Below are 9,748 nucleotides of genomic sequence, written 5' to 3' on the forward strand. Positions count from 1 at the left end.
CTACATTACAATAATCCAATCGTGTACTTACATAACCATGATATAGTATATGTAATGTTTTTGAATTGAGAAAACAAAAGAACTGAATATAATCGTCTTAGTCCAAAAAAACCTGTTCTAAGAACAGAAGAAATCTGTTTTGCAAAAGTAAGACTAGAATCAATGATAACATCTAAGTACCTAAAAGAATCCACCGGAGGGTATGGGATATCAAAAAGAATCAGAACAGATGTGGGTAATGGCAAACGATCAGAGACCCAACATACCACTGTCTTGTCCATATGGTGCTCATTTTCAAAGCACTTAGACTTACAAAGTTCCATAGGTTATTATGGAACTTTGTATGTCTAAGTGCTTTGAAAATACGCCTCCAAGTGCACAGGTATTTTGTTTTTTGCAACCCCACCACTTTTCTGGTGCACCTATACATACACAGAATACTGTACAGAAAGAGAGAAAGCAAAAAGCAGCAAATCTCCCTAACCCTAGGGTTCAATTTGGAACATCCCTGTTTAATAATTCACCCTAGTATCTCAGGGACTCTCAGGACCTCTTTACTATAGGAAGGTGCCATGTATAAGCAGACCCCAGTCTCTGTTGTCTTACAGATGCCACTGACCCCTTGCATTTTGTTTGGTCTGTTCTGTTCCAATTTCTTTTTTTTTTTCTTTTTTTTTTTTTATTTATTAAATTTCAACTTTTCAAGTATACAAACTTGTTCAGAAAAATTGGATATAATGAGGTTACAATATAATAGGCAATATATAATTTATGAAACTTCCCTCAAACCAATACAAGTCCTCAAATTAGGAGTTCAAAATTCAAACATCATTGAAGGTATATTACTAAGAAATAAACACAATTACAAAAGAGTAGCAGAGGTGTAAAGGACACTATGTTCCAATTTCAAACAACATCACTAGTTGAAACTACTGTTTCAGCTGTCTTTCTAGATGTAATAAATGTCTCGAGTTGGGATGGGTCATAAAACACAAACTTTTCAGAGTGGTAGGTGACCAAACACTTGCATGGAAATTTAAAAAAAAAAGTTGCTCCCAGTTGAATCGTTTCCTGCTTTTTCTGAAGAAATCTTTTCCGGCGCAACTGTGTATCCTTTGATACATCAGGGTATACACTAATTTTTAACCCTTTGAAGAGTTTTTCCACGATTTTTATAGAACAATTTTAATATCCAAAGTTTGTCCGGAGACAAAGCAACTGTAGCCAATAACGTGGCTGGTATTACTTGTTCAGAGTCTGAGGTTTCTAGTAAAGCTGAAACATCAAGGGGTTGGTTTTGTAATGTTTGTTGCTGTCTAGATGGAAGGTAGAAACCTTGCGCAAAAGGAGGTATATTTTCTTCACTTATCTGTAAGATATCTTCAAAATATATTTTCAGCATCTCTCTAGGAGCCACATTGTCTAATTGAGGAAAATTAATAAATCGCAAGTTATAACTTTTTGAAAAGTTTTCCATTATCTCTGCCTTTCTTCTTAAGTTAATTAAGTCTTTCACCATGTTATTTTGAACTTCTTGCAGTCGTTTACTTCCTTATCTTGTTTCTCAATTTTTACATTCAATTGCTTTATTTTCTCCTCTACACAGACAACATCCTGTTTCACTTTTTGAATCTGAGGAATTAATGCTTTGCCCAAATATGCAATGAGTGTCCACAAACAGTCTAACGTAACTTCAGGAGGTTTATCTTGAAAAACTGCAAGTGAAAAGGCACCTACCCCCGTTTGTTGTTGTAAGGAAATTCCTTCCATAGTCGAGGCATTTTGCTCCTCCTTAGATGTTTCAGCCTGTGCGATCAATCCAGCTCCCTGGTGATCTTCATATGCCCCCCGTCGTCCTTCATCTATCTCCCTTTCCGGAGTTAGACTCGGAGATGCCATTCCTTGAGCTCCAATCTCGCGAGGCACTGGAGGAGGAGGGGGTGTTCGAGCGTCGGGGCTTAGAGAGACTTCCAGCTCTAAGGTCTCCTGCGCTCCTTCAACCAGCACAGGAGACAACAGCGAGCCGCTCACCGGCGTTCTAGCGTCCAAAACTCGCTGCAAAAAAGAATCAATTGGACTGCTTCGAGTTGGGGTACTAAGCCGCTGGGAGGCTGCAGCAGCAGCTTTCCCCCTTCTCTTAGGCATTTTTAGGTATGGCTAATACAAAAAGCCCTTTTAAAAAAGGAAAATTTGCAGGAGCTTCTGTAACACGTCTGCTCTACTCGGCAGCCATTTTGAACTCCCTCCGTTTCAATTTCTTTTAAAAACTCCTCCTCTTTTTCACTCACCTGCAGGTATCAACGTGGTCCACCACAACACCTTTCTTACTATGCTTCCCCTTCATGGCACAGTTCATGTCTCATTTTCCTCATATCATCAGAGTATGGTTTTCAAAAAGGTCCTTGTTAAGAATGCCTCCCCCAGGCCTTTCTCAAACCTGTGTTGGGGAACCTCCAGCCAGCTGAATTTTCAACATGTCCACAATTAATATGCATGAGATCAATTTGCATATACAGAGTATCCAGATCGCATGCATATTCAATCATGCTGGTATTAGCAGGCTATACATTTTAAATAAGATTACGGATATCCTGAAAACCCGACTGGTTGTAGGATCACCAGGACAGGTTTGGAAAACCCTGGCTTGTTCTGACCATACTCTTGTCCCTTGAGACTCCATTTCCTGTTCTAAGCTATGTAAATGTAAACAAAAAAATGGCAAAACTACCAAATTAATTAAAGTGTAAAACACAAACCATCATAAAACAGTACGTTATCACAACCATAACAATATTGACTTTGTTTCAAGGGAAAAAAAGACATCATAAGGCTAGCAAAATTACTGCATCACCAATAGGCAAATGCATCATTACATCAGTCTTGCATTCCGCAACATCGTCTACTGTTCTGTGCGGATCACAAAGCAACAAAAAAACAGCACATTTAGCTGGGAATATATATCAGTTTACATAACACATTAAACTGCAAGTTAGCCCACAGTTTTCTTAAATAACACCGCTTTAAGTTGCTTGCGAAACAACCGTGAAGGTAAGTGCTGCTTTCTTCTGAGGCTTGTTTTTGATAATGTTTGAACTATAAAATTGGACAGATTGGAGAACAATTTTGTGAAAAGATTTTAAGATAAAAGAAAATATAACATTTAAAAATATGCATATTGTTGTGGACATTAACACCGAACATTATAAAATATGAAGAGTTTTTGACCTATGATTAAAGCTGGGCGTTTATGTGCTATGATGCATTTGCCCATTGGTAATGCAATAATTTTACTAGCCATATGAGGTATTTCTTCCTTGAAACAAAATCAATAGTTATTGTTATGGTTATGACAACCTACTGTTTTTTTTAATGGTATCACGAAACACCAAGCACCTGCCTAGGTTTAACCCTGCCCTCAGCATTGCTCAGGCCTGCCTGCACCTGGGCATTTGCACTATACTAGCACCCTCCACCCCACTGTCTGGGTTCCACTTGCCTCTGGGCACGTCTCCCACTCTCAGATTATTCCCAGGTGATTTCTAGGTGTACTGGGGCCATACTCTCAGGGATCCCACAGTTCCTGGAAAGCACCCCACCCACAGACCCAACACATAAACCACCAGGATTCTTAGTCAGTCCAGAACAACAGAGCCAATAAACTAACCAGGTTTACTGTCACAGAATTAGAATAGTGAACCATATAAAACAGATGGAAAAGTAACAGAATAAGGATCAATATTAAAACTGTCTGAACACTTTCCACCTTATAATTGAAAGAGAAAAATGCCTAGATTTCGACCCAAATTGGGAGATAGACGTTTATCTCACAAAAACGAATAAATCGGTATAATGGAAAGCCGATTTTGGACGTTTTCAACTGCACTCCATCGCGGAAGCGTACAAAGTTGACGGGAGCATGTCGGAGGCGTGGCGAAGGTGGAACTGGGGCGTGGTTATCGGCCGAGGAGAGATGGGCGCCTTTCGCTGATAATGGAAAAAAAGTATGCGTTTGTAGCTAGAATTTAGGGCACTTTTCCTGGACCCTGTTTTTTCACGAATAAGGCCCCAAAAAGTGCCCTAAATGACCAGATTACCACCAGAGGGAATCAGGGATGACCTCCCCTGACTCCCCCAGTGGTCACTAACCCCCTCCCACCACAAAAAATTATGTTTCACACTTTTATTTTCACCCTCAAATGTCATACCCACCTCCCTGGCAGCAGTATGCAGGTCCCTGGAGCAGTTGTTAGGGGGTGCAGTGGATTTCAGGCAGGTGGACCCAGGCCCATCCCCCCCCTACCTGTTACAATTGTGCTGCTTAATGCTTAGTCGTCCAACCCCCCCAAACCCACTGTACCCACATGTAGGTGCCCCCCTTCACCCCTTAGGGCTATAGTAATGGTTGTAGACTTGTGGGCAGTGGGTTTGAGGGGGATTTGGGGGGCTCACACACAAGGGAAGGGTGCTATGCACCTGGAGTTCTTTTACCTTTTTTTTTTTTTGTTTTTGTAAAAGTGCCCCCTAGGGTGCCCAGTTGGTGTCCTGGCATGTGAGGGGGACAGTGCACTACGAATCCTGGCCCCCTCCCACGAACAAATGCCTTGGATTTATTCGGTTTTTGAGCTGGGCGCTTTCATTTTCCATTATCACTGAAAAACAAAAACGCCCAGCTCACAAATTGTCGAATAATACATGGACGTTTATTTTTTTCAAAAATACGGTTCGGTCCGCCCCTTCACGGACCCGTTCTCGGAGATAAACACCCATGGAGATAGACGTTTTCGTTCAATTATGCCCCTCTTTGTCACTACCTGGGTAATGCCTAGGAAGCTTCAGGAAATTAACTGTTCACAAGCTTTGAACGGGGTCTCAGGACACAGATGTTTAGCTCTGTGCTCCCATACTTAGACTAAAAATTACCTCTTGCTCAGGTGGGAAAAAATGCTCACTTCTGTAATAGCTTTACAAAAAAAAAAAAAACAGTCACCATCTGCTGGCCAAGCAATGGAAATGCACTGCAGAACAATACATTCACATAAGAAGTCACAGACAAAAGTCACCTGTTTCATCACAGATGGTTTGTGCTAGGCTATGCACATACACAGTTTGCCTTCTCTCACCCATTTTCCTATCACTGCTTTGCAGATGATGCCCTGATTTTTATTTATTTTCTCCACCAGTTCTCTTCAGTATCAGACAGTGGCATAAGAACAAATTCTAGCTAGTCAAGCATTTTGCAGGGGATTTCCCTTCATAGCAGCTGGAGTCATCCTCTTAGTGAGCTAGGCAGAGGGATCTCTTCAGAAGATTGCGAAATAGAGGGAATATGGAAGGTGGGCTGCTTTCCTCCCCAGGAAATCTTCTTCTTACCCACCTGTCCCAGCAGGGCCCCCTCCCACATCCTCTCAACTCATCGTGAGGGTCCTCGGTTGTACACAACATCTTAATTCCAGAGTATCAAAATGCAGCACATGCTGACAAGCCTAGCCTCACCTTTTGCATGTGGTTCCTATATAATAGGGAGTCCATGTGGAAGGAAAGGGAGGGCCTGGTGCAGAGCTTGTCAACACACACTGGCTGAAAGCCTCCATGCCAGGACTTTGCTATGGTTCAGTCTCTGTTTTGAGAACTGCTGCTGGTGAAGTCTACAGGCTGTCAGTCCTGGGCCTCCTCAGTAGAAAGATGCTGGAGCAGTTCCTGCATCACTGGGCTCCTTCTTGACTGGGCCTCCCACAGTGTTGGGACTGTTTTGGGCAGTATTTATGTCACTAGCATAAGATACATTCTCTTCTTACCTTTCTGCTATTTTCTCATGTACACATTTTCAGTTCTCATGCTTAAAATATCCAAAACTGAAGATTCTCTTCTTTCTTATGCCCACCCACGTGACCACATATCTCAGCCACCAGCTGAGTGTCTGTGGCTGTAATCTTCTCTAAATTAGGCCTGAGTAAAAAACGGATCCCCCAGACCTAAGCAATTCTGCCTTACAATGGACTGTGGATTTTACCTTGTCTAGCAGCAGCGAGTAAAGGCCACAGAGGCAAGTATGCACAGTAAGGGAAGGAAGGAGTGAACAAAACTTAAACTGCTAGTGTGTAGCAACTGGCAGGTTCCAGTTGCAGCAAAAGTCAGATCGAAAGTAGATCTCCCCCCCCCCCCCCCCCCATATAGGGGGGGAGGGAGTGAAACAAGCAGAGACAATGCATCTCCCTGCAGAAAAACTTCTTACTGCAAGCAGGTTTCAGTTGTAACAGTCATGTCAGATCTGGATGATTCAAAGACAATCTTCTGATCACCTGCCTCTGCTTTATCTGGGGGGGGGGATACATCCAATCTGCATTCCAAACAATAGTACTACCAGTTTCACTGTGGATTTTTACATCTGCTGAGGGGGTTCTCCAAACAATCAGTGCAAAAAATTAGATCCCTATTAGTCTGTGAATTCAAAACAAAAAACAGTGGATCTTATTTAAGGAGGAAATTAAAAGAGTCAGTGGATCCGTTTTTTACCCTCAAATTTCACTAAAAATTTGGAGATCTATCATGATGGCCACCCTTTTCTAAACCATCTTCAATCCCTTAATTATCCGTTATACAATGTTGAAAATGTCCTCATTGCTTTCCTTTGAAGGCTGCCACAGCCTCCCCTGTGTTTCCTTCACATATTGACTTTCAGAAGATAATGAGCACCGCATTTCACACCCAACAGAACTAGTACAAAATCCACTGTCCACTACCCTGGTATTCACATGTCCTTCCCCCCACCCCTCCAAATCCAAGCCTCTCTCTGCTGACTTCCTCGTAAGTTTCTTTCCCACTTTTTAACTTGACTCTCTGTCTAACCTTTACTCCTAGCTGTTACTTCTCCCCTCTCTACCTACCTATTGTTACTGTTAGTGTTGTTATAGTCTGTAATTCATCTGCTGCTCTTGCTACACCATCCCCACCCACCTGAGACTTGGTCTGGAAATTGAACCCAGGTCTTGCTGCTGAACTACCATCCTCTGGTTGTATTCTAGGTCTTTTTTGTAAGGGGCCCTATAATTATATATCTACATCTTGGTGGTGCTCAATTCCACAAGTGTAGAAAAAAGGGGGCAGGGTCCTTTTTGTTTTACCATATTCTGCTTTATTCTGGGCAGTTTTCCTTCAGATTCAGGCTTCTGCCCTGATTTGAAACCAGCATGTATCAGCCTTAAATGAATGGAGAATGAAGATTGAGGGGGGAGTCTGGAGAAAGAGCTTTTGAACTGATTTCATTGAAGATTCAAGAGCTGGAGGACACTGATGGGTGTGGGGGTCTTAGGTGTCTGTATGTAGATAGTAACTGGATAACAGGAGGATTCTCCCCCTACCCCCCCCCCCTTTTGCAAACAAAGGCTATAGAGGGTGAAAAAATGGTCATACACAGGATACATAGATGATATATCACATTAATTCACTATTCAGAGATCATGTCACTTAAGTGTTGCCAGCGGGGAAGCTGTAGTCTGGGATTCTATAGCTCTTCCCTTTTATTGTAGTCCACCCCAATCCATACTTGACTTCAGGGTCCTCATTTACCATGTGCATGCCTAGAGCCCTTCCACTCTTTCAGGCAACACTCCAGAGGAGGTGCAGAAGTATTCTTCAAGACCCACCACATATTCATTGCAAGAGATTCATGCTAAAGTAATAGCTGCAGGCTTCCCGACGCAGTAATCTTTTTTAATATTCTGCAACAGGTCAAAACCCTTGCTCAAACAGATACAATTGCAATGTAGCATAGTAGATGACAGCAGATAAAGACCTGAATGGTCCATCCAGTCTGCTCAACACTCATGCTCATTATCAATTCATAATTAAACCAACAAAGAATATGGTATAAAATAGATATACTTGATCCAATCTTTCTTTGCCACTTTCGGGATACAGACTGTAGAAGTTCCACTGGTATCACATGTTCTGTCCCTTATTTATAAACACATTTTTAAAAATATAGCTGGATAACAATCATGTTTCTCATACTTGTTTTACCTCAGCAGACAGAAGCACATTTCCTCTGATTAATCCATGCTCTTACCTCAAAGGCACAAAAACAACCTATTTGGAGAAACAGACCCCAGGCAACCCTACTCTATGCATACAACTAAACCAAGCTCTTGCTTGCCTGTCTCATCTCTAGAATCAGCTTTGCCCTTACATCACTGTCTGTTTAGAAGCAGAATTAAAAGTACTCTTTCAACTACTTCAGAACAAAAAAAACCTCATCTAACTCTTTTTCTCTACCGCTGTCTGTATGCTGTCTGCCAGCCAGGCTCTCTGGACACGGGCATCAGTTAAATACACAAATGGACACACAACAGCAGCAGCGACCCTGTACATTTCACAAGCAGCAGCCAGAAACCATTTTTACTGGAAGAAACCAATATGTCAGTACCCCAAAAACTGAAATTAAACTCCACATAGATAATAGCCTGCCCAAAATCTCACTGCATCACCTAATGAGGCATCTCTTTTCATTTCCGCAGGCCAAAAGAATATCACTGCAACAGATTACTTTACCTGGGCACAAACATATCACAGAGAAAGACTGCCACAATGAGAGCACACTGACAGAGCCCAAGGTGTACACACCACAGGCCAGACAGACGAAAAGCGTCTGTTACTACTAGTCTAAAGACCGCCCCCCCCCCCCCCCCCCGTTCAAAATATATTCTGATGCTTTTAATTTTGGAGAGACTCACTAAAAAAAAACAATTATTATACCTTAAGAATAAATGCGATTTGCAGGTGAAGACTTCAACTACCCACAAAAAAATACTTTCCTACAGTTAAGGTTTTGAAAGGCCATAAACAAATGTAAAGCATTGGTTTGTGTACATGCCCACAAATCTGTACGTGTGTGCATGCATGCATAGTATATATATGCACATTTAATGTATTAACAATGATTCAGCATCTCTACTGCTCTACTGTGTGGTTATATATATCTAGAGATATAGATATATATACACACACACCACATGCATACGCGCGCGCGCATTAATAAGAGAATGAAATAAAAGCTACGCTATACTGATCAGAAATGTGGCTGAATGTATATAAACAGCAAGGTAACTGTCAAGCTACCTGCAGGAAGCCTAGTAGCAGCTAAGCCCACCTCCTTCAGGTTGCACTGCTCAGTCACCGGTGAGGCACAGGCAGGGACAAGAGAGAGGACTGCAGCCATTGTGCACCTGAAAGGAGAGAGGGAACAAAGCGGTGCCAGGCTGCAGTGCTGTGCCCAGGGCAGGCTGCACTGCATGAGGCCGCTACATGCCCATCATAAAGTGGCGGCTTACAGCACCACACTTACCTGGGGAGGTGCTGCTACTGCAGCCTGTCGCCCTCGTCCGCTGAACTGCGGCGGCTCCCTATACCGCCATGCCCCACCTGCACTCCGCCTATACAGCCGCTGCCAATGCAGCTGCCACTCTGCTCAACCTACCTTGAAAGTTAAGTATATTTTCCCCAATTTTTTTTCTGGAATCCTCCCTCCTCCTCCTCCTCGACGATTGGAGGAAAGAAGGCACAAGCGGAGTAGCTATTGGCTGTACCGTGCGTCGATCTAGGCATTTGCTCCGCCTCCCGGTTCGGCGGTTGCTGCTTAGTTACGGACGCAGGGAAGGGGTTGGGCGCCAACATGTGGTGCTCAGGTGCCACTGCAGCCCAAGTGGCCGGTTCCTTGCTGACCCCAACGACATGTGCTTCTGACTCGGCAGTG

General features: G+C 42.9%; 1 protein-coding gene across 1 annotated transcript in view; it reads right to left on the reverse strand.

Moving 5' to 3' along the window:
- The window catches only part of SCAI (suppressor of cancer cell invasion), a 275,975-nt gene extending 266,541 nt beyond the window's left edge, over positions 1-9,434 (reverse strand). Inside the window, 1 exon segment of the mRNA XM_030206106.1 lies at positions 9,341-9,434. The gene's annotated coding sequence lies outside the window, so the exon portion shown is untranslated.
- Between the last annotated feature and the right edge of the window lie 314 nt (positions 9,435-9,748).

This window comes from Microcaecilia unicolor, chromosome 6 (assembly GCF_901765095.1).
Source record: "Microcaecilia unicolor chromosome 6, aMicUni1.1, whole genome shotgun sequence".
NCBI classification, from domain to species: domain Eukaryota; kingdom Metazoa; phylum Chordata; class Amphibia; order Gymnophiona; family Siphonopidae; genus Microcaecilia; species Microcaecilia unicolor.